At 35.3% G+C, this 23,421-nt stretch overlaps 1 protein-coding gene across 4 annotated transcripts in view; it reads right to left on the reverse strand.

The window, feature by feature from the left end:
* Positions 1-23,421, reverse strand: part of CDH10 (cadherin 10) — a 99,299-nt gene that overhangs the window by 69,061 nt on the left and 6,817 nt on the right. The window contains exon 2 of one of the 4 annotated variants that reach the window (XM_069808919.1): positions 10,174-10,303. The exons of the other annotated variants lie outside the window; for them this stretch is intronic. The gene's annotated coding sequence lies outside the window, so the exon portion shown is untranslated. The remainder of the gene's footprint in view (positions 1-10,173; positions 10,304-23,421) is intronic. 4 annotated transcript variants of the gene reach the window in all.

Consider the following 23,421-nt stretch of genomic DNA (forward strand, 5'->3'; position numbering starts at 1 on the left):
AATCTCCTTAGTCTATAGGAAGACTAACAATGTTTTACAGAAATTATCTACGCTATTATGTGAGAGAGGATGTGCAGACAAAGAAGTGTCCATACCTCACTTTCAAATATGAATAAAATGAATTTAAAACTTGGTGCTGGCTGTCATTAAAGGTTGTGAGACTACATATGAAAAAATGAAGTCAGTAACCTATTAAAACATAAATGACAAGGACTGATAGGGGAGTGAATCATACAATGTATAAGGAACTGTTGAAGAGATATACAGGAGAGACATTGTTCTCCAGAAAGAAGTTGCTGAAAACTGAAATCACTGCAATAGTAAATGCTTCCTACGTACAGGTAACCAAAAGCTATCTGCTTTGCTGCTCCAAAAGAAGAAACTTATGTGTCAGATGAAGCATTGAGTAAAGTTGTGTGGGTAAGCATGAGCAAGTCTTGTCTTCAAAAGATGCGAGATACGAGGCAAATTCAGGAAGCCGTTTGTAATTAGTGCATGAGCGACTGCATCCTGACTGTCTAAGCATGGTTCACAGTGTCTGGAGAATGAATAGTTAAACAATGCACACATTGGCAAACAGGACAAAGTGGAGAGTGAGAGGAAAAAAAGACTGCAGAGAATCAGCACCCTCCATTTCTTTAATCTCCTCTCCCACGCCCAAACCTTGCTTAGCAGCAAGTAATGAAGTAGCAACATCCATGGTGTACAGCATGAAGATATTCCAGAGTAATGACATTTGCAAGGAGGGGGATATTTGCAAGGTAGCAAAGAAGAAAGTAGCTCTGACTCCCAGTACAATTTAAAAAGAATGATTATACCATATTGGTATATGTACATATTTATTTGTTTTAGCTTGGGAAGTAAAGATCTTCCATTGAAAGCGAACTGACACAGTGATTGGACTTAAGAAAGTCTGGAATAATACCATGTAATTATAGATAAACTTGTTCTTAAAAGAGCTGTAAAAAGAAGAAAATGAGAATGCCTGGGAAATTTCCCAGACCTTGGCATTCATCTGAGATGTTTTCTGGTGGTCTGCACAGACTGCCTGAAGGAGGAAGTATGACAGATCCTTAAGAAAAGTCTACTGGAGTTAGGGGTTTGAATTTAAATTTTGAATTTATTGGTGTGGCCAAGAGTGCATTAAAAAAAAAAAAAAAAAGGAAGAAAAAAAAAAAAGGAAAAGCTTCACCTACAGTTGTGGTATTAAATTTTCTTTTCTTTTCCCCCGTTTTGTCCTATACCATGGCATTAAGCCCATTAGGTGCTATGTGTAGGTTAAATATTGTACAATACAAATTTTAAAAATTGTTAATACAAGAAAGGAGGATTTGTTTTAAAGGCAGGGTTTTCTTGGTTCCCCCCCCCAGCATATTTTCTCTCCAAAGCATGACTTCATTAACTCCAAAATCATTCACAAATTCAGTACAGATGGCAGCTAATCAGGCAGAGATGTTAGCCGAGGCCATTCCTCTCCAGAAGACTGTTCTGATCACCAGGTCTTAGGACCTCTCACAGCCCCTCTCACTGAAATTATTCAACACTGTAGACTTTTTCATAGTTGATGAAACATAGGAAAAAAAGGTAAGAAAGAATGACAGCTGCCCAGTAGTTATGCCATTCAAGAAGGCCTCAGAGGAAGAAAAATCAAAGCCGGGCAGAATATTATATTATAGTAGTTGCTAATCTGCATTCTGGCAATATCTCACTGCTCTTGCCTTCTGCTTGCAACACCAATTAGTATCTCTTGGAACCACACAAAACCCCTGAATAAAACAGTGCTTTCATCAATAATTTCTAAGGTGCTAACCCATTTTGAAAACATATTTTGAGACTTGCAAGACCTAATTTTTCATGTAACAATCACAAAAAGCTCCAATCACCTATGAATTTGAGGCAAACCTCATTGTTCTATTTAGGGACTTGAAAATTGAAGTGCTCTAAACCTGTAGACACCTGAACAGGTTGGTCATGATCCCTCTGACAGAAAAGGTTGTCATCCTCCTTTTCCCCCTCCCCAATGACCACTAGTATTGCTCTGAAACAATCATCCAATAGACTGTATTAAACTGTTTGACAGTACCTAACCTGCACTGGGTACCATTTTTCAGTTTTGGGGTTTGTTGTTTATCTGGGTTTTTTTGTGGTGTGGGTTTTTTTCTTTTTTGGTGACAGAGTGGCATAGAGTACCATCTGCACAGTAAATTAACTTTATTTTGTAACATTGCATAGTAAGAAGAATGACGTTTCAATATCATTTGCAGATAACTCAAATTTCATACACAATTTCTTTACTAAATACAATCCAGACAATAAAAGGAATTTTCTACTTTTACTCTGGGCTTTTGGTATTTATAAAACAATGATTGGAAGGTGAGAACTTAGGGATTACTTTGTTGACAGATGTTGCCTTTTTGTTCTTAAAACAGTTTTGGCCAGCCAGACTTCTAAGTTGGAACACTGGAATACAGTGAATTGGCAATTGGCATGTAATATACAGCAGCTACAGTGCCTATCAGTGTATTATTTAAAACTGGCATCTGCTGGAGTGTTTTCATCCTTTTCACTCAAAAGAAAGGAGAAATTCTCCTTATGGACAAAAACAGAGATTGAAGGAAAGGAAGAAAATAGTCATATAAGCAAAGCAATGGTCTGTAATTATTTTTTTTAAATCATCAGGAACTAGGAATAACATAAAGAGGTCAAGATCAAAAAAAAAGCTGGAGGACTACAGATACAACTAGATTTCTTGATAGCTTTCAGTGTTACACTGGTTTCTTTCTTAGCTGAATTCTGTGAGATAATCTTAATTTCATGAAAGGTTTTGGAATCCAGATTACAGAACTGGGGCTCTTCAGAGAGTAATGGCTTTATCGCAAGTGCTATCTGAGAGGTGGTTGGACAGCTGATAAAGTTTTAAGTTATCCAGTTCTGGGTGCAGTTATTTGTTTGTTTTGTTTGTATGTATGTATGTACGTGTGTATGTATAAACTTTGTAGACATAAGGATACTTATTCAGCAAAGTTTATAGTAGTGGGAGTATTATATGAAGACAGAAGAAGATCTGTTCTGAAGGGAAAACTAAGAGAAAACTGAAAACATTCAAGACTTTGTTTTGCTTTTTAACTTATGTTATTAATTCTATTCAGTATCCAGTTTCAAGTAAACCCACTTCTATTCTGTTTCTCTGATAAGTCCCCTCTGATCAACTGTGCTTCATTTGTTCCTCTGGTTCTTTTTTTTTTTTTTTTTCCTTCTGTGTCACTATAGTCACAGATTCCTTTTACATGACTGTTGAGACATTTGTAAAGTAGCAACCAATATTAACTATTCAACCAATAATGACCAGCCCTCCATGGCCCTTGTGTCACATCCAGGGAGATTATCGTTTGCCTAAAAGCTCTCTTCAGTCCAAACTGAAAATGCAAAGCTTCAAGGGCCTCTACTAGGTAGAGACCTTGCCTGTCCACACCTTATCCAAAGTGACAAAGAGTCTTGCTATTTCACCCAAATGCTTCTCCAACTGCACCCACAACAGCCAGAAAACAAAATGCAAACACTGTATATGTTGTAACACTGAGCTAGTAAGCAAACAACTAAAACAGGCTGCAAGATGACTTAAGGATACGGTATTATAATAGCAAGGTAACTGTCATGGTTAAGTGAAAATGGAATCATACGTTATAGGTTTATCCAATTCTTTCTTTTGTTAAAAACCCAAATATTTTTAATTAAAATTACATATTTCCACAAATACAGTTAGATAGAAAATCAATAATTTTCCTGACAGATTCTGGTATAGGATTACAGTTATCCCAGTGAAACTCAATGATTTATATCAATATACCTGATCTACTGTGAATTTTGTGGTTTCACATAAGTAAAGAAATTATTTTATGATGCATTCAGTATTTATAAAATTTTCAAATTATTGATCTCTTTTTTAAAAATTTTGACTCTAAGATGAATAAATTACTATTATAATTGGAAACAAAATTTTTATAGTTTAATTATAACTGGAAGTCAATTAGGAGTCAAAACATACTTCTGTGTGAAAAATGCTGTTTATTTGTATTTAATGTGACTAAATAATTGTACAAGAAAAATAAAAGACATTTACATTATTGGAATTCTTTATGTCTGTCAAATATTATCTAGTCTGTTTTTTCTTTCTTTTTAGAATTAGGAACTGTTTCATCACAACATGCATAGCTAATAATTTATCTTAAGGGTTTTTTTTAAAACAACAGTCTTTTTCAAACTGAAAACAAACTATCAGTGATTAATGATGTATTGATCTTTTAAGCTTACAGACTACAAAGCAATTTTTTCTACAAAAAGTTTTAAAGTTTTTTTACAGGGGCTTATTCCTAACTTGTGCTCTGTTATATGCAACATTTTAATAACTTTTCTGAATGAGTGATGCTGTCTTAGGCAATATGTACACATTCTTCTCTACAAAATATTTTTCTATAAATGTACCAAAGGTCTAGAATAGCAAGTAAAGAGAAATCTCTCTTGTAAAGCTCACAAATAGGTAACCACAAGGAGACTGCAGAAAAATAATTCTCTAATTCCAAGAGTCAACAGTGTAGTCAAACAAAGTGTCTACTCCGTGATAAACAGACTTCCACCCCATCCTATCCTCATAAGTGAAAAAATAATTATGTTAGTACCACCTAGTTCCCTGAGAAAACTGCCTTGAACAAAGGTGTGATTCTTAGGACAACAGGAATTTGATGGCTCTCCCATTTAAAGGCAAACCCCTTCAAATCTGCCTATGTGAAATATATATAGATATATGTGGCATATAACTAAGATATTTTACAGACAATTTCTTGACACTGTAAACTAATAGCTTGGACAGACACAAAATATTTCTGTAAAACAATTAATACTTTAAAATATTCACTCAGCTATGGCAAAAAGCAAAGAAATCTCACCACTTAATCCCACTAGATGCATAGCAATAATAAACTAGAATGCTTCAACAATAATAAACTAGAATGCCTCAATTCATTTCCCCATTGTACTCCTTTTGGCTGGGATAGAGTTAATTTTCTTCATAGTAGCTTATATGGTGCTGTGTTTTGGATTTATGACCAAACCAGTGTTGATAACACAGGGGTGTTTTGGTTATTGCTGAGCAGAGCTTACCCAGAGCCAAGGGCTGTTCTGCTTCTCCCCCCACCCCACCAGCGAGGAGGCTGGGGGGGCACAAAGAGTTGGGAGGGGACACAGCCGGGACAGCTGACCCCGACTGACCCAAGGGGTATTCCAGACCATAGGATGTCATGCTTAGCAATAAAAGCTGGCGGAAGAAGGAAGGAGGGGATATTTGGAGTGATGGCATTTGTCTTCCCAAGTAATGATTAACATGTGATGGAGCCCTGCTTTCCTGGAGACAACTGAATGCCTGCCTGCCAATGTGAAGCAGTGAATTAATTCCTTATTTTGCTTTGCTTGTGAGCGCAGCTTTTGCTTTCCCTCTTTATGAGTTTTCTCACTTTTATCCTTCCCTTTCTCTCCCACATCCCACTGTAGGGGGAGTGAAGGAGCCGCTGTGTGGTGCTTAGCTGCCTAGCAAGGTTAACTCACAACATCCATCCTTTTGTTTTTTTTCTCACAGAAAGCTATCTTAAATAAAGGTAATCTTTCAGGATAACAAGAACGAGATGACCTGTACATTTTTACCAACAGTTTCCTTCAAATCATTTGCAGAGAGGGAAGCACTTTAGAAGATCACAGAACTGTTTGTAACAGACTCTCCTTACCATTCTTGGGTTGCAAAGTCATCAGGAAAATCTGAATCTCATATCTTCTACTAACACTATCATCTAAAAGCTGGCTAGGAAATAAAGCCACAGAGATATAGATACAAGAGTACACATACAGATACAATATACTCAGATGCCTTCTGCAAAAAAATATTCTGGGAAGTGTCAATATAGGAAATGCTGACCATCTGTGATCAAAATCACTCCTGGGGAAGCAAATCTATTTCTGTCCAAAGTATACCATGACTTAACTAGTAGCTAAAGAATTACTGTTTTATCCAATCCGCCTTGATATATTTAGAGAACAGCATCCAGCTTCTCACTTCTGGAAGGCTTATGTCAGGCTGAATCTTTGTCATACTGCTACAAACATTATTTGTTGCACCTGCCAAGAAAAATGCATGGACCCAATGCTAGTGTCAGCGTGGGAAGAAGCAATGCTGAACATTTAAAGCTTCCTGTTCTCATCTATAGCTTGCTTTACGGTAAGGCAAGCAATTACAAGAAGTTTAGGACTTTAGGCAAACATAGGAGGAAGGTTACTTGAGGTCCTACATCCATTCGTTAAGGCCCAAAGGAACAATGGTTCCAAACTGGAAGTAAAAATGATTCTTAACAGGCTGTAAAGGTCACGTAAATTAAATGGTAATACATCCCATTGACTGTTTTTTTCTTATGACTCCTGTTCACTTTTGCAATTTCCATCCAATGTCATTCATGACTTACTTGCTGTAGCCTATATTTTGAACATGGATTTTCATTGTTATTTTGACAGCTATCTCTTCTTTTGCTAACATTTTCATTTTATCCCTGGTGTTTCTTTTAGTCCTCTTTCAAACACTTGTTTGAGAAAGGCAGGCTAGCATAAGAATCTAATGTCAATGAAAGTGTTATATTTATGTTACTACAAGAATGTCAAGGATGTGTTCTCAGTTTCGGCAGCAAAAAGCTTGCTACTTCAGTGACTGAAGTGTATTTCCTGAAGATATTCACTGGTGTCACCCAGAGCACAATGTGATATAAATTTCAAGTACATATTACCATATATAAAGAAACTATGGGGATTTTTTTCGAAGTGATGAGCAGCACAGAACTACAATGCTATAATATATATATACACACATTAGCAAAACTTAGAGAAAAAGTCAAGCAATTATTTCCTCCCTCTCCTTTAAACACTATTATTAAAAAAAAATAGATAAATCATCTCTAATAACTGTTATATGAGTGAAGGTCAAAGAACTGAAGTGTAAATTTTTCCTGTGCCTATGAACAAACCTTCCAGTTTGCAACGTCTTCATCACATTACTCAGTGCAACTCTTTAAGAAAGATAGCTGTATGATAGTGAAGAAAAAACTCCCAAAATCACAACAAAAACACCAGGTCTAGAAGACAGACAGGTGTTTAAAAAATGGCCACACACTGAATATGATATAAAGTATTTTCACACTGTTGAAAGTTTTGCACCTTTCTGGCAACTTGTAAGGTAAGATGTCAAATACCACCTGACAGACAATGAAGTCAGCAAGGAGTCATGTCACAGAACAACTAGATCACAGCAGCAGCACTGCTGCTGTCATTTCCATCCTCAGTCCTGACAAGTGATGCATGTGTGTCCCTTCTTCTGGTCTGTAATAGAACAGCAGCCTCTTCAAAGCCTCTGTGCCTCAGTGTTTTTCCAAATCCTGTTCCACAACCTTTTCCAATTAATTTGGAAACTTTCTCTCCCAAAATCTCTATTTATCCAAAATGCTGAGGTCTGCTACGAATGTTCATCCATGCCAAGTTATGCAAATTTTGTCCACAGTATCAGCATTTGTAACAACCTCTTACCCTTTTCATTAGCAAGCTCCTTTTACTCAATATCTTTTAGAGAACCTTGTCATTAGGAAGAAAACATCAGTTCTATAGAATAATAGTCTGAAAATACGTTAATGACTGATGGTGTCAGCTGGACTGCTTTGTCTTCCTCACTTAGGGGACATTTTTCATTGAGCTATTAGATAAAGGTAAATTCTTTCTTATGGGACCTGCAGGGAAATAAGGAAGGAAGATTCAGTCACTAACTTAGTAAAAAGGATTTTAGAGTAAGATGAAACATGGCTATGCTGATATAAACAAGTAATTTAGGTATAAACAGGAAATACCTGGAAACCAGTCTAAGGGCAAGGATAAAAAGAACAGGTGACAGCAAGTCAGAAAGGATGAAGAAGGTCCTGCATTAGTCATCTATCAAATGCCTTAGACATCTGTACATTAATACAAAAAGCACAGTGAGCAAACCTAGAAAATCTTGAAGTTTTTTGTTTTAAAAGTTGAAAATCATGTAATAAGCATAATAGAAAGCTGGTAAGGTATCCCATAGGACTGGAAGGTTAAGATAATATTATGTACAGGAAAGACAGGAAGACCAAAGGAAGAGGTAGTTTTTGAAAGAAACTATGTGACACAAACAAAAGCTTTTCTAGTGTGAAAGTGGGATAGGAAATGGAGTGAAGAACAGACTTTGGCTAAGCCATTCTCATTTCATTTAAAACACACAGAAGCAAGCATGTCAAAAATATAAAATATATTGTATTGATAAATATTGAGTATAAAGCAATAGCAGGCAAAGAAAGAGGTATAATGGGCAAAGATGAGGCACAAAATGCGAAGTCAGAGACATCCAGGATGAAATAATTCTGTAAGAGTATTAGCAACAGGAGCAAGATTGAAAACTTTGGTTCAATAATCAGTGGAGAAATAGTGCTCTTACAGATAGAATAAGGGAAGTTGGAGAATGCAGTGTCTTTTCTCAGCAGCATTGTTTCTAAAAGAAAATTTAGGGCAGGTAACTAATACAATTAATACTGACAGCAAGATGTTATGATCTCAACATTAAACAGGAAAAGGTCAGGGTAAAGAGTAATTGAAGAACATAGATAAGAATGGCCAGCCTTTGCAATCTTATTAGCTGTGTAACAAGCTGGGTTTGCAATCAAGAGCCATGAGACATTGGAGAAATCCATAAACGATTCCTAGGTGGGAAGTGATGTGAACTCCTCCTGAAGGGGATGGAATGACACTGGACAAGGTGTGCAGCTACGAGCAAGGCAACCCAGTTATGTTAAGTTATGGGACTCTTCTTTCAGTGACAAGACATTCAGAAAACCCAGCAATCCAGTATCAGCATGTTCATGTGTTGATAAAATAAAACCACGTAGGCATGGGAATTGAGCATGCTCAAGGACCACACACTGTTCACTGCAAATTACAGGTTTTTAAAGCACCGGGTCTAATGAATTTACTACTAGTATAGAACATGAATTGGCTGAAGCAGTTTCAGAATAATTAGACATTCTCTTATTTAAAAATATATTTTCCACTCCAATTCCACTCTAAATTCTTTCTATGATCGAATAATTATCCTGCTTTGTGGACAGAGAAAAATCAGTGAATGTCAACCATCTTAATGCTATTGAGGCAAACAGATCACTGAATATGATTTAATAGCATCATCTAGATCCAAAAAAGAAACTGAAATATAAGGAGGATTACCACCTGTAAGAAAGATAAAGTATATCTTCTCTACTTGTGCAACAATGGGAAGGGCTCAGCTAAAACAATAAATCAATTTTTGAACACCATACCTTAAGACAGGTGTGGAGAAGTCAGGGTAAAAGAGGAATTGTCATGACTATCCTGGCACAAGTTAACAAACGGGTACCACTAGGTTATAACAGAAAAGTGTCTGAGAGGGGAGAACAAGTTAAAACTTTCAACTATGTAAGACTTCTGTAAAAGAGATGGGATAATCTGTTATCCATATCTACTGAACATGACAAGAAGTAATGGCTGAGATGATTTGTAGCTGGGAAAAAGCCACAAAACCGAGCCCAGTGAATGAATTTTTTTGTAACTTTAGTGATAATTACATCTACAGACAGAACTAGCACACATTTACATAGTACAATTCATCTCTTAAGACTGTCTTGGAGATTAACTTCCCTTTCCACCTCTACCCATCCTTAATCTTCTAAGTGCTATACCCAGAAGACCAACCCTGAACTTCATTTTTTTTACACTGAAAAAAGTAATAAAAGGCTATTGTATAACACATACTTTCAGATATTTTTCTCTTCCACATAGTAACTGTACAAAGTAGGAGAACCAAATTTTTTGAGCTAATGTTAATCATACAGACCCTATTTTGTGAAATAAAAAAATAATAAAAAGCTCCATTAACCTAGATTCAACATAAAATAAGTAATACTTGCAGGCTGGCTTCCACAACCCTCTAGGGATTACACATAATTTGTAAAACTGAATGCCTACTCATATTTTGTTTAGTAGTAGCTCACCCTACATTTGCTTATTTAGAGTTGTCACTTTAGACTACTGGGTTTTCAGAAGTACCTTTTAACATCATTGGAAACAGGAAGCATAGCCCAAGGGCCTGAACACACAATGGTTAATGCTTATATACCCGCTGTGTCTTCAAGGAAAGGAAGATGGAATGATTCCAAGTATGCAGAAGAAATGCTGTCTGAAAGAGGAAAAATGGTATGAAAACTGTAATCACATTGATATTAAGGATGACCTGTCTCCAATATCATGTTTGATTCTTTTAGATATTTCAGCCATTTCAAATCACACTTAGCTCTAATGTGATATGTCATTTATCATCAAACATAAAATGCTATGTTTCCAAAGAGATTGTGGTGGGAAGAGGCAGAGGAAACAAATATTTTTTTAATTTAGAGAAAGAATCAAAAAAATAGTAAAATAATAAAAATTTTTAAAAATCAACAATTTGTTAAATTGGTAAACTACTACTTCATCAGCCTTGAAAAGTCCCAAGAAGTTATCTTCCTTTTCCCACATTTATTTTATTATATATTTTCATGGATTTTTACTTAAGCATACTGATATGATACATAGCCAGTAGACAGGGATGAACTTGAAAGAAAGAGTTTCTATTCCTAAATCTTCAAGCAATGTGAAATGTGGGTTAGGGCAAGTTATTTGAAACCTCTGTGAGCTATTCCCCACCTCCTAGCCTTTTCCAGTCTTGTCTACTTTAGAAATGCCTTATATCTTTGACAGTCTCTAACAGGCCACATTTCCATACAAAGAGTTCCATAAAAATACTTCCAAAAGAGCACGAAAATTCAAGCAGCAAGACTAGTCAGTTTACACAGGTCTGTCTTAATGCTGGAAGTCCCAACACACTACAGTAAGATGGTTTTGTTTGCTTTTCATTCCTGCGCAGTGTTAAATGGGTAAAGCTGCACACCTTTAGAGAACTGTATGCCCCTGTACACATCATGTGTGCCCTGGGTTACGTTTCATCTCCCAGGGAGTAGCTCAGACTTCGTGGTTCTTCTCTCCCCCATAAACACGTTTTTCTCAATCCTTCCACAAGCAAGTATCATGGCACAGGACTTCAAGGCAGATGGAAGACTTTTGAACAGGATAACCAAGTCCCACCAGGGTGTCTTTACAAAGAAAGGGCCCCAGTGATTACATGTAAAGCAGTCCAATCAGTAGGACAAATTCCCAAGATGAAACTGAGATAGAATGTCGTTCTCAACACCTTGTCCTGGTTTCAGCTGGGATAGAGTTAACTCTCTTCCTAGTAGTTGGTAGGGTGCTATGTTTTGAGTTCAGTATGCAAAGAATGTTGATAACACTGATGTTTTCAGTCTAAACACTACTTAGCAACAACTAAGTCAAGGATTTTTCAGCTTCTCAAGCCCAGCCAGCGAGAAAGCTGGAGGGGCACAAGAAGTTGGCACAGGACACAGCCAGGACAGCTGACCCAAACTGGCCAATGGTGTATTCCATACCATGGGACGTCCCATCTAGTATAGGAACTGGGAAGTGGGGGCAGGGAATCACTGCTGGGGGACTAACTGGGTGTTGGTTGGCGGGTGGTGAGCAATTGCACTGCACATCATTTGTACATTCCAATCCTTTTATTACTACTGTTGTCATTTTATTAGTGTTATCATTATCATTATTAGTTTCTTCTTTTCTGTTCTGTTAAACCGTTCTTATCTCAACCCAGGAGTTTTACTTCTTCTTCCCGATTTTCTCCCCCAACCCACTGAATGGGAGGGGAGTGAGTGAGCGGCTGCGTGGTGCTTAGTTGCTGGCTGGGGTTAAACCACGACACACCTATACATTCATAACTGTATTATATATTATTTGATAATCCCAAATAATCAGGAAGACTTGATTTTAAGTTTTACTTGATATAGAGTAGTAACAGCAGTGTACCTCTAATTTGAATACTGATTGTTAGTTCAGTTTGGATTCAAAACAAAAAACATCAGCTATGGAATTATGAATTACTTTATATTTCACTAAACAAGTGTATGCTGCCCAACCACCTGTATAACTCAGAAAATTTCTAGGAGTAAATAGGACTATAGACTAAGTAGAGTGGATATAGTTTGTGGGTTTTGTTGTGTTCATTAATTCTAACGTATTATATGGGCAAAAAGAAGGCCTAAAGCTCTTCAGTGGTGCTGGAGCCCTTGCTGTTCTGCAAACAACCAGGCAGTGCACAAATAGATAACAGGACAGTGCCTAAGCACAAACACTACTGTAACCCCAGGACTTCACATACCTATTAATAGCTAATAAGTGATATATGATAAAACCTGACTTTTCTTTATCATTAATTAAATCTTCATAAATAATATCCATTAAATACTGAAAATTATCCAGGAACTACAGCTGTACAGCATGAACACTGTTGACAGCATTGAATATTCTTAAAAGCTCCAAAGCATACTGTAAAATCCATGTATAAAAATGAGTAAGAGACTGAAGAAACAGAAAAAAACCCCCTATTTGTAAGGATATGCAAAGTATCATAGAGTGTCCGAGAAGTATCTGAATGTATGTCCTGATACCTAGAGATAGTCTCTTTTCATGGACAGATATAAAGGGACTTATCACATGAGTGGTTATGTCTGAACAATTTTTTAATGTTTCTCCTTGCTGGTGGGCCACATTGTCTCTTATGTGGCATGTTTCTTCAGGGCATTGCTACTCAAATTAGGTCTATCAAAGTTTAACCAATTTTTGCAGGTCCTGGTGATATAGCCCAGGAAAAGCATACCTGGAAGAGGTATGACACAGTACTTACCTATTCACTGGAACAGAAATTTTATATGCCCAGCTAGAATTCATATATTTTGTTTTGAAAAAAAAAAAAAAGAGTTCTATGTTTCAGCTACATAATAAAATTTCTCACAGAGGACTTAGGCTCCTTTTAGCCTGTCACAGTGAACGCTAGTCTTGCTCACAAGAACTAGGATTTCAGAGTATTCAACTTCTAGTTTGCTATATTACATCACACAGATGAAAGGCAAACATCCGTGGCTGGCAAGAAATATGAAGTGAGAAGCAAAGAACATGAAAAGTATGTCCTAAGCAAAGAACAAAACACATGAAAAGAACACTAAAATACCAGTGCCTGCACAGCACAGAAAGAAATCAGGTGATCAGGTTCTGAGTAACAGTTGGGCAACATTAGGATGTAAGAAACATTACAAAAACATTGCTTATAATTTTGGAGGGTTTATGAACAGAGACACATAAAGGATAACACAACAAACATTAAAATTTTAGGAGTAAAATACGTGTATAAAAAAAAGCACAGAAATGAAAGCTCGCAATTTGATTTCCCTTATAATTTTATGTCATAGTCTTATGTTGAGGATTTAATAATTCTAAAACATTTGGCAGTGTTTGACTTACAACACTGTAGCCTTTTTAGTGAGATAGGATGTTGATATTTTATTAAATATATAATTTTATATGTTACTTTTGGATGTGAAAATTTCTGCTTAATACACCCTGGAGCAAAAGTGCAATTAAGCACTTTCTAGGTAATAAGAATGATCAGCTCAGCATAGGTTCTCATTTTTCACTTCTCCTCCAGGACAAGCTCTGATGACATGTATTCTACATAGGATTCATTCATTCCAACTGCCCTCTGCATTTCATTACTAAAGCAGAATGCTCATCTTGGTCTTTAAATCAATTAAATCAACTACCTGACAAATACTGATTGTACATCATTAAAAGGTTAGGAAAAAAAATCACTGCCTTCTAAGAATTACGTGAGGGATGAAAATTACCCTTTTATTAAAATCTGGGTGGAAACCAATAAAATGTCTGAAATAATTAGAAGTCCTGAACACAGTATTCCTAAGAACAAACTGAGAAAGATAAAGTTGATGATTAACATCCAGTTATTCTCAGAAATACAGAGCCATTTTATTCTTATTTTCTGCTAGGAAATTAGTCTCAGAACAAGGCACAGCTTTGATTAAGGACTAAGTTGGCCAAAGCACATGAGTGTGTACATATCTGCACATTGTTAAAAACAATTTAAATGTGCTAAAATTTATATATAGGATCAAATCCTGTCAACGGTAATAGAAATTAAAGACAATCTTAAGTAATTTGCAAAATGTTGGGGTCTTCCATGCACAAAAGCACACTAATCTAAGAACATACCGTGGCCCTCAAACTTCTGCGGTTTAGTATATCCTCCAAGTTTGCAATACATAGTAAGAGGTGGCTTTTATCCTCCCTGCAGGCAAACGCTTTCCCTCTAATTAGGAAGAGGGCATCAGAAAACCACTGACAATGAGAAGCTTCTGCAGTGCCGTCCAGCCCTGCATCTTCTGGTTCTTCAAATGCATGGCTCTTACCCGTGAACAAGTACACAATATTTCAAGCATGGCCTAATTGACAAGAGCACCTGACTGCTGCTGTTAACTAAAATGCCTTTCAGAGAAAGTACCTAAACACACAGAAAGAGGCAGTATAAATTAACTCTTATCTACCCTCCTTCAGGATTGTTTTATTTAAATGAGGTGCAAGAAAGACTCTAGTATCATCTTTTTGAAGTGCAAAAACTGTAGAGTTCTTGTGGCTAGCAATGTGGACTAACAAAGAGAAAGCAGGAAAGCTGATCATTGTTACCATTCCTTTCTCATGTAAATCAGCTGTCACAGACTCTGAGGAGCTAGAAAAGAGCTGTAGCCTGGTCTAAAACTACCATAAGACTACTGGAATATCTGGAGATTATTTTTTTCTTTGGCTGAGGAGAACTTGATTCAATGCTGTTGGAGAGAGATGGTTCTAGAGACACAAGGTTTTAGTTTCTCTGAAAACTTCTCTTTCCTGCAAAAGACATTGAGAGGATATTGCCAAATTATTATTAAAGCAGGGAAAAAAGAAATGTTTTAAAATTTGTTAAGGCAGGACTTTTTGCTCCCATTTTTACAGAACTACAATTTCTTTTGTTTTCCATTTCCTGAATTGTCTTTAGAATACTCAAAAGTGACAGCTATCTCTACATCAGTGTTTCAGTTTGCTCTGCATCAAAGGAGATGGATATAAATCCATTGCAGGAAAATACAGTTTTATTTCTGAAGCACGTAGACTCCATTACATCAGTCCAATAAAATATAATTTTAGGTTTTTTCTATTTGTATATTCATACCTCAAAGACAGTTTAAATTATTTCTACATTGTAAAAGGTAGGGAAGGAAAAAAGTGCTTCATTTGCAGCTAGCGTATACATAAGCCTCTCTGTTCATCTTCATGAGAAAACAACCAAGCTTACTTTGCAAAAGGAAAGATCTTTTAATCTACTGCCAAAAAGTACATAACCTGAAGTATCAGTGCCATTACTCTTATTTTAGCAGTCTCTCTTTTAGATCTAAATAACACTTCCTAGTTTGCCCTAAATACTGTAATCTCCGAAGGACAAACTCATAGCAACAAACTCATTCAGACTCTTTCTGCAGGTATCTGAAAAGACCGTACACCTATGTCTTGTATGTAAGAACAGCACACATAGTTGTTGGGATCCTGTGCTTTTGTGACCTTTATATCTTGTTTACAATATCTCTAGGCATTCAGGCCCTGAAACATGTCAGTAATATATTACTGTAGCTGTACAGCAGGATGAATTTTCTTCTTTCACTGCCACAGCCTAGGTGCATGTTGCTTAGACTAGCTGGTAGTCACACTAGACATAAATAATTTTGACAGTCAGGAGAACACACCAAATATACAAGTTCCACAGATCAGCAATCAATCATTTCTGACGGACTAACCCCAGAAACAGTTTTAAAAATCATTTTTTCCTTTTGATCATCTAGACAAGTTCTGTGACGGACACTTTTCAGTCTTCCCTTTATGTACAGGAACTAACAGTTTCCAACATAAATAATATATTTACTTACCTACCTAAAATTCTAACTAAATTAAGCACACTGGGATTGAAAGAGAAAAATCTACTATTCAACAGGTGTAATTTGCAGAGGGCATACAAGGGATTTGACAACTGAGAAGAAGAAATTCTAGGAATTCTACTTCTTTCAAAAACATATTCTGAAATGGTATTATATGGATTTCCAGGCATTCCTGACTATAATCACAAAATCATGAACTTTTGTTTTCTTTCCACCTCCACAAGCTCCAGAAATAGGAATAATCACTTTAATTGACCATGTTTCCTCTTCCTCTCTAACTTCAGTGGAGACATTGATACTTTGGATTATTTAATCTAAGACACATTCCTAACTATCTACGTTCTCTTTCTATCCCTTAAGTTTATTTTACATCCCTCATCCACATAGCATTGTCTGTAAATTCTCTTAACCTCATGTCAACCTTATTTCTACCCAAATCCTTGGCCAAACCATTATTTCTTCTATCATTGAATGTCCTGCTTCTTTTGCATATGACCTCTTCCTTCAGTTTTTGAAGGCTAGTGCCATACATTCTCATGTGAATTAAGAGATGCAACCTTTACAACACTTTCTCTCCAAATTTCAAAACTCTTCTGTTCAAATAAGCATTCACATAATTTCCTGAAGTGCTTCAGGTATGCATATCAATCAATCCAAGAAACTCTCTGTCTGTCTGTTCCTCCACAATATCCATTGACTTATCACACTTACATTTCTGCTTTTTGCACTGCATAAACACAACCACTTCTCATTGGAGACTTTCTCTTTGGTAAGTTATAACATGCTCCATCACCTTTCTGCATCTGTGCTTGATTTGTTGCCTGTCTCATCCCATGTTGCAGGTGAAGCGTGCTGCCTGCCTTACCTGCAGCTTTTATAAGTAAATACATTTAAAACAAGCCATAAATCAAATTAAAAAGAACCTATATATATATAAAATAGAATTCTACTTTTCCCCTCTTGAACGTTCTTCAAATATTCTGTACTCAGTTTGCATTAAATGTAACCACATGAAAATTACAGTGCCATGCATACACAAATGTGCATTCATCCAGAATAAGATGTTAAGAAGATGCAGTTTTGGTAAATAACTTTCTAGAAAGCTTTTTAAGATTTCATTTTTACAGACCATTCACAGGTTACCTTGAAATGACAGAAAATACTGTTTAATGACTAAATACTGACTGTATTTTTCAATGTAAGAAATGTAAACTCTATCAGGCCTAGAAATTGTAGTTATAGAAAATGCTTCTATTAGGCCTATAAAGCAAATCATATAATGATATAGAAACTGATGTTATATGGACTGCAAAAGGTAAAAATTATATTTTGGGTTTCAATTTTATTATTATTAGCATATTGTGCATATCATAATATCATAACTTTATACAAATATTATTTAGATGCATGCCTTAAGTTTCACACCTTTCCGTCACAAAGACTGTGACACTTATTTAGGTTTGTCTTCCTTGTAAGGGAATTCACACCATGTGAATTCACTGGAATGAGCAATTGCAATTCTCTCTTTACTTAATTCACCTACCGCTTTCATCTTGTAGCCAAAGTATACTATAGAAGGAACCAAAAGATACAGAAAGAGAGGGAAGCATTCAAGTGTGTTAATTGTCAAGAGAATTTTACTGGATCAGGAAGAAAAATTCTAACACATTATCACGTACATGTACAAAACTGTTGAAATTCTATATCTTATTACATTAATGCTATGATTCTTCCCTCAATTCCTGCTGATAGGCAACAGAGTTTTCTCTCTAGCTAACCCTAATCAGAGAAATCACACAATGTCTAACCATCCAAAAGCAATGCTTCAGCTGTTGACTGATTTATCAGTCATAAGCTGGCACAGCATATAACTATACCTCAGCTAGTGATTGCTTATTAAAAAATCACATTCTAGTGACTAGTATTTTAATATATGCCATATAATTGCTAGAAAACATATCTTGTATTAAAATCCACATAATATTTTTATTTTCTGTATAAGTTTAGAAAGCATATAATACACAACGAGGCAGTATTGGCCATGTGCACAGAAAGTGACAGAAGTATCTGACATTGCAAGAGTATCCAATTGGAATACTACTTCCATTTCAAAGATGAGATCTTAAACAGTACTTTCATTTGGTACTCATTTTGATTGATAGTATTTCTTCCTTCAGCTGGGAGGATACATTATAAAAAATACTGTAATTTTTTTTTCTCTTGTGGTGATGGTACTGGACTGAAATTCAAAATTTCAGTCTGTTTTCCAGTGCCAAGGTACAACCACTTTTAATCTTTATATGCTTTCACATCCCTTGTCTGAAAAAAGGGTATTATAACAACAACTCACAAAGTTATAATTTGCAATTGATCTTCAATGACTACAAGATTTTTGGATGTTATTTGGACCAGACTATAATAAATGTCTTTCAAAAAGAAAAAAGAAAAAGAGAAAGAAAAAGAAAAAAGAGAAAGAAAAAGAAAAAAGAGAAAGAAAAAGAAAAAAGAGAAAGAAAAAGAAAAAAGAGAAAGAAAAAGAAAAAAGAGAAAGAGAAAGAAAAAAGAGAAAGAGAAAGAAAAAAGAGAAAGAGAAAGAAAAAAGAGAAAGAGAAAGAAAAAAGAGAAAGAGAAAGAAAAAAGAGAAAGAGAAAGAAAAAAGAGAAAGAGAAAGAAAAAAGAGAAAGAGAAAGAAAAAAGAGAAAGAGAAAGAAAAAAGAGAAAGAGAAAGAAAAAAGAGAAAGAGAAAGAAAAAAGAGAAAGAGAAAGAAAAAGAGAAAGAGAAAGAAAAAAGAAAGAGAAAGAGAAAGAGAATCATCCTTACTGTGGAAAAAATGAGAACTATTGGCTTAAGTAAAAGCAGGAGTGACGTCTTGATTTTCTTTCCAGCTATTGACAGGGAGTAATATTTTTGCATCTAGAAACTTTCAGCGTGACTGGAAGTCAGACAAAAATAAGTAAGCAAATATGGACTATCACATAGAAAACTCCTTAGGAAATTGAGTGAAAATGTGATCTGCACTGATTGCAGACATCTACAAGCATTATCTTCAAAAAAACAGGTATTAAACTAGCATTCATTTATCACAGAACCAAAACCACTCATCTTGCTGAATCCCAATGAAAATATCAGGAAAATAAACAGCATTCCTGTGCTGTTATTGCTTTTTTGGATGCAGGCTGGTATGAATTTTCCCAAGCCAAAACCAGAAAATAAAATGAAAAACAAGAATGTTAGCACAGACCTTGGCTTTCTGTTAAACATTACAGGATGCTGAAGTGAATATTGCCTTGAGCTAGCTAAGTATTAAAGTATTCTACAGAGATCTAATGCACTAATACAATAAAAATATATTGACAATTTCCTTGAACTAGTTAAGTATTTAAGTATTCTACAGAGATCTAATGCATTACAGACTAAAAATCTATTTCTATGTGGTAATTATAGCAAATTTTTGTGAGATTTCTCAAATCAATATTTATAGTAATGCATTTGAAAAGATCAAAAAAAAGAAGCAACCAAAGAGAACTTTGTCCTGTGCATGACCCGGTTTGCTATTTTACAGTCACTATAAAAATTCATACATACATCTCTATCACCAAAGCAAGCTATTTTGCTGGTAGGCATAGAAACTGTGGGCTAGAAAAGAGTACCTCCTGGTTTCATATAATTATCCTCTTGCCACAAGATGGCACCAAAAGATTAAAAATATCTGCATTCCTAAGGTTCCCGTCTGAAAAAAATGAACAAACTTTGCAGGGAATTGCACAAGAAATGTCATCAACATTTGACTTTCTATTTGGTTAGCAAGTTATGAACATCGTACTGCTTACTTTGACAAACTGCTGAAATGCAGAGACTTACCATAGAGTTAGTGAATATGGAGGGGAAAAAAAAAACAACTTTTACTAAAGCTTAAGTTTCCCACGAATGGCAAAGAACAAGCAGTGAACGTTTAGAATGATATATTTCCTTTTTAGGACACGTAAGAACATATGCAAATGTATGAATAAAAACTAAACAGACACAAGAAAAAAAAATGACTCTAAACCCATCATCAAGTTATAGTCTCCCCTAAAGGAAAATTTATTAAAGTTCAACAACTTACACATTAAGAATTATTCTTTTACTCCACTCAATTTTCCCTCCCAATTGCAATTTTAAAAAAAAGTTTATCTCAAATTCAGTGAACTTTTTAAAAAGTTGTGTGGTATATAATGTGAGATATACTGAAGAAACTATATTTCTAGCTTATGGGATATCTCATTGTCAGAATAATGCTTTTCTATTCCCACAGCAAAACCTCATCCTTCACAAAGAATAGTATTATATGATAGGTACAGGTCAGAGTGCACTAACTGCATAAAATCAAAACAAAACCCCAAAGCCTTGGGGGGACAAAAAATTTCAAATCACAATTATTTCACTGGTAATTATTTCATGTAGTACATTTCATTTATCTATTAAAAAAATCCAACAAAATAACCATGAAAAAATGTGTTCACAGCCTTCAGCCAAAAGAAACCAAACATCTCCGAACATAAAACTACTAATTCACCAGCAAATTTCTTTAAGTCACTGTAAGTGTTTCCTTTAAAGAGAAAAGACATAAAAGAGTTATTTTTGTGTCAGTATTATCCTGGTCCTCATTGCCAGTATTTCTGATTGTACAGAAATGTAGTAAGCTACCTTCAAAATATTTTTTCTGTACATCACTTCATTTTAGCTCATGTATTTTAAAGCTTAATGGATTACCCTTGAGAAGTCAGTGCTTGATTACACATGAGAATAATTGAGATGAAGTCTGTTTACTTAAATAAAATTGAATTTAATTCTTTAAAATATTCTTTTTTTTTTTTTCAGAAATCATGCCATTATGACACCACAATTTTTTCATGTTATTGTCCTGATAACAAATAGTCCAGTTTTAATCCACTATCATGATAACAAAATAGACTCCAATCAGCATACCCAGAGTAACAATGACTGTCACATCAGTCACATCACTAAAATGACGCCATAGTCATGTACACCTGGAGGACAAGACTGTCTGGGTGCTTTTCCAGAGATTGAACTGGAATCATTTAACTGGCAGTTGTGGGACTGATCCACCTAGGCTGCTTTTATCCCATCAGACCTGACTTTCACAGGCTGTCCAAGTGGCAAAACACCTGCAACCCTACGTGCATAAGCACTTAGTGGTTGGATCTTGATGGCTGCAGTCATGGAGGAAGGAAAAGGTGGGTATTTCGTCTCCTGAATGTACATAACCAAAATTTAGCAAGAAGTCACTGCTGTGTTAACACAGTTTTTTTCGTCCTGTAATTTAGAAGGCTGAACTACCTTCTAGTAGTAGCTTTTCAGCTTTACCATTTGTGTTTAACTCCAGCTAAGTGGGTGGTTTGAAATGAAAGCTGAAAACACTCATTTGTAGATGGCTATTTGTAAGTTTTGTTCTAAAACACTAGCATAACAAGTACAATTTAAACCCCTGAATGTAAGGAATTGTAATTATAGTGTTACTTTTTAAAGAACTTTGCATTTCAGAACTCAAATAATTGATTTCTTCTTTGTCACAAACTTTTAGGTATCGAATTTAGAATAGCTCAAGCCCAGTGACCTTTCTTATTCACATTATAGATTCCTAAATTCTCTTGAAGATTTATGCTCGCCAAAACTTTAATGGGATTATTATTATAATACACTATGTCTTAGTTCATCTTTCTTTTCCAATTCTCATTATTCTGACATCAAATAAAAAGCTAGAGGAAACGAAGGCACAATTAGGATATATTCAGAAACAGCACGTGTGTTTCAGAGTGGGTTCAGATGCCTTACTAGTCAAGGATAAAAAGAAGAAGAAATGTATGATTTTGTCTTAATTTTCCGTTCTGTACATATATTCCACACACATACTTAAATTGTAGAACAGAGATCAGTTTCTTCTGATCATTAGAATGATTAAAGACTGTTTAAATAATATAAATAAATAAAAAAGTAATACATTTCCACCTTAAGAAAGATCTTCTCAAATTAATTGGTCGAATCAGGGTACTACTTCATTTGAAATCACTTAAGAGAATTTTGAAGGAATTGTATAAGCAAGGAAAAAAGTGTATATTTTATAAGAGAATAATGTTACAGATGAAAATCCGTCTATCCGTATCTGTACATCTGCCATTCAGATGTAACTACCAGAAAAAAGCAGATCTAATAACATATAACACATATGCTTTTAAGTTCTTAATCACAAACTGTCAATAGAATGCCCCCAAGTATTAAGTCATGGAGAGAACCAAATGTACCTAATATGCCCGGAGCTCGGTTCATCCACTTTAATCAAGATGTCAGCCTCAGTGATATCTTGACCATGACTACCATGCTCTTACTCAAGGGAAAGAGCATATCTCAGCACGTTAACGGCAGAAAAATCTTTGTCCAACAGAGGGAGAAAAATCACACTTCCCTAAGATTGTACTCACGATAGTGTTCTATGTCCTACTCTTTTATGGACACTACAGATTTCTGCCAAAAGCATGTGGAAACGATCCTACAGGAGAACAGAAGTAGGAGACAAAAATACTATTTAAAACCTGGCCTTGGAAAGTGGGAAGCAGTAGCATATTTAGGGAATTTGGAAGTGTTATGCTTAAGCAGTTCTTAAACTATCCTTCATGTTGTAATGAAATGTCTTGCTTCCCTAACCATAGAAATGAGCAAATTTTTTCATACAGCTGCAAAATGAATGGGTATACCCCAACAATTCATTCATAAATTGAGGTCTACGCTATTACTTATCATTTAATACAGGACTATTTTGATTAAAGACTGCTGATTAAATGGCTGAATGCTGTTGATCTCTGCTGAAACACCCCTTATTCTATGGCAGTGATTTTATAGATTCTGATGGTTTTGTTTTAACCTATGTATTTAACTATAATTCACTACTAGATGACCCATGAGTCATTTAGCATGATTAATTAGTTTTGTTTTGATATTTTAGCAGAAAGTCATGAGGGCAGGCTAGTAGCTCTACATAGCATACTTTGCAGGATTCAAGATTATAATGAAAGAAAGAATAATATAACATACAACAGTACTGACATGTAAAAATCCTCTCCCTACTAAATAAGAAAAAAAAAATTAGAAGACATCTATACTAATACAAAAAGATGATCTATAGCATGATGCGAAATTTTTGTGAAAGGTTATTTGCATAATTTTTTTCTTACAGGTGGAAAGAAAGTAAGAGCTGAAATATTGTCATTCTCCTGCTTCAGCTCATCATGTTTTGGGATTTTTTGTTTTAAAAACATTCTGCTTTTTTTTTCCTCTCTATTTTTCTTGGGTTTTGTTTTGCAATTATTTCTAACAACT

This window comes from Haliaeetus albicilla, chromosome 21, assembly GCF_947461875.1.
Source record: "Haliaeetus albicilla chromosome 21, bHalAlb1.1, whole genome shotgun sequence".
NCBI lineage: Eukaryota > Metazoa > Chordata > Aves > Accipitriformes > Accipitridae > Haliaeetus > Haliaeetus albicilla.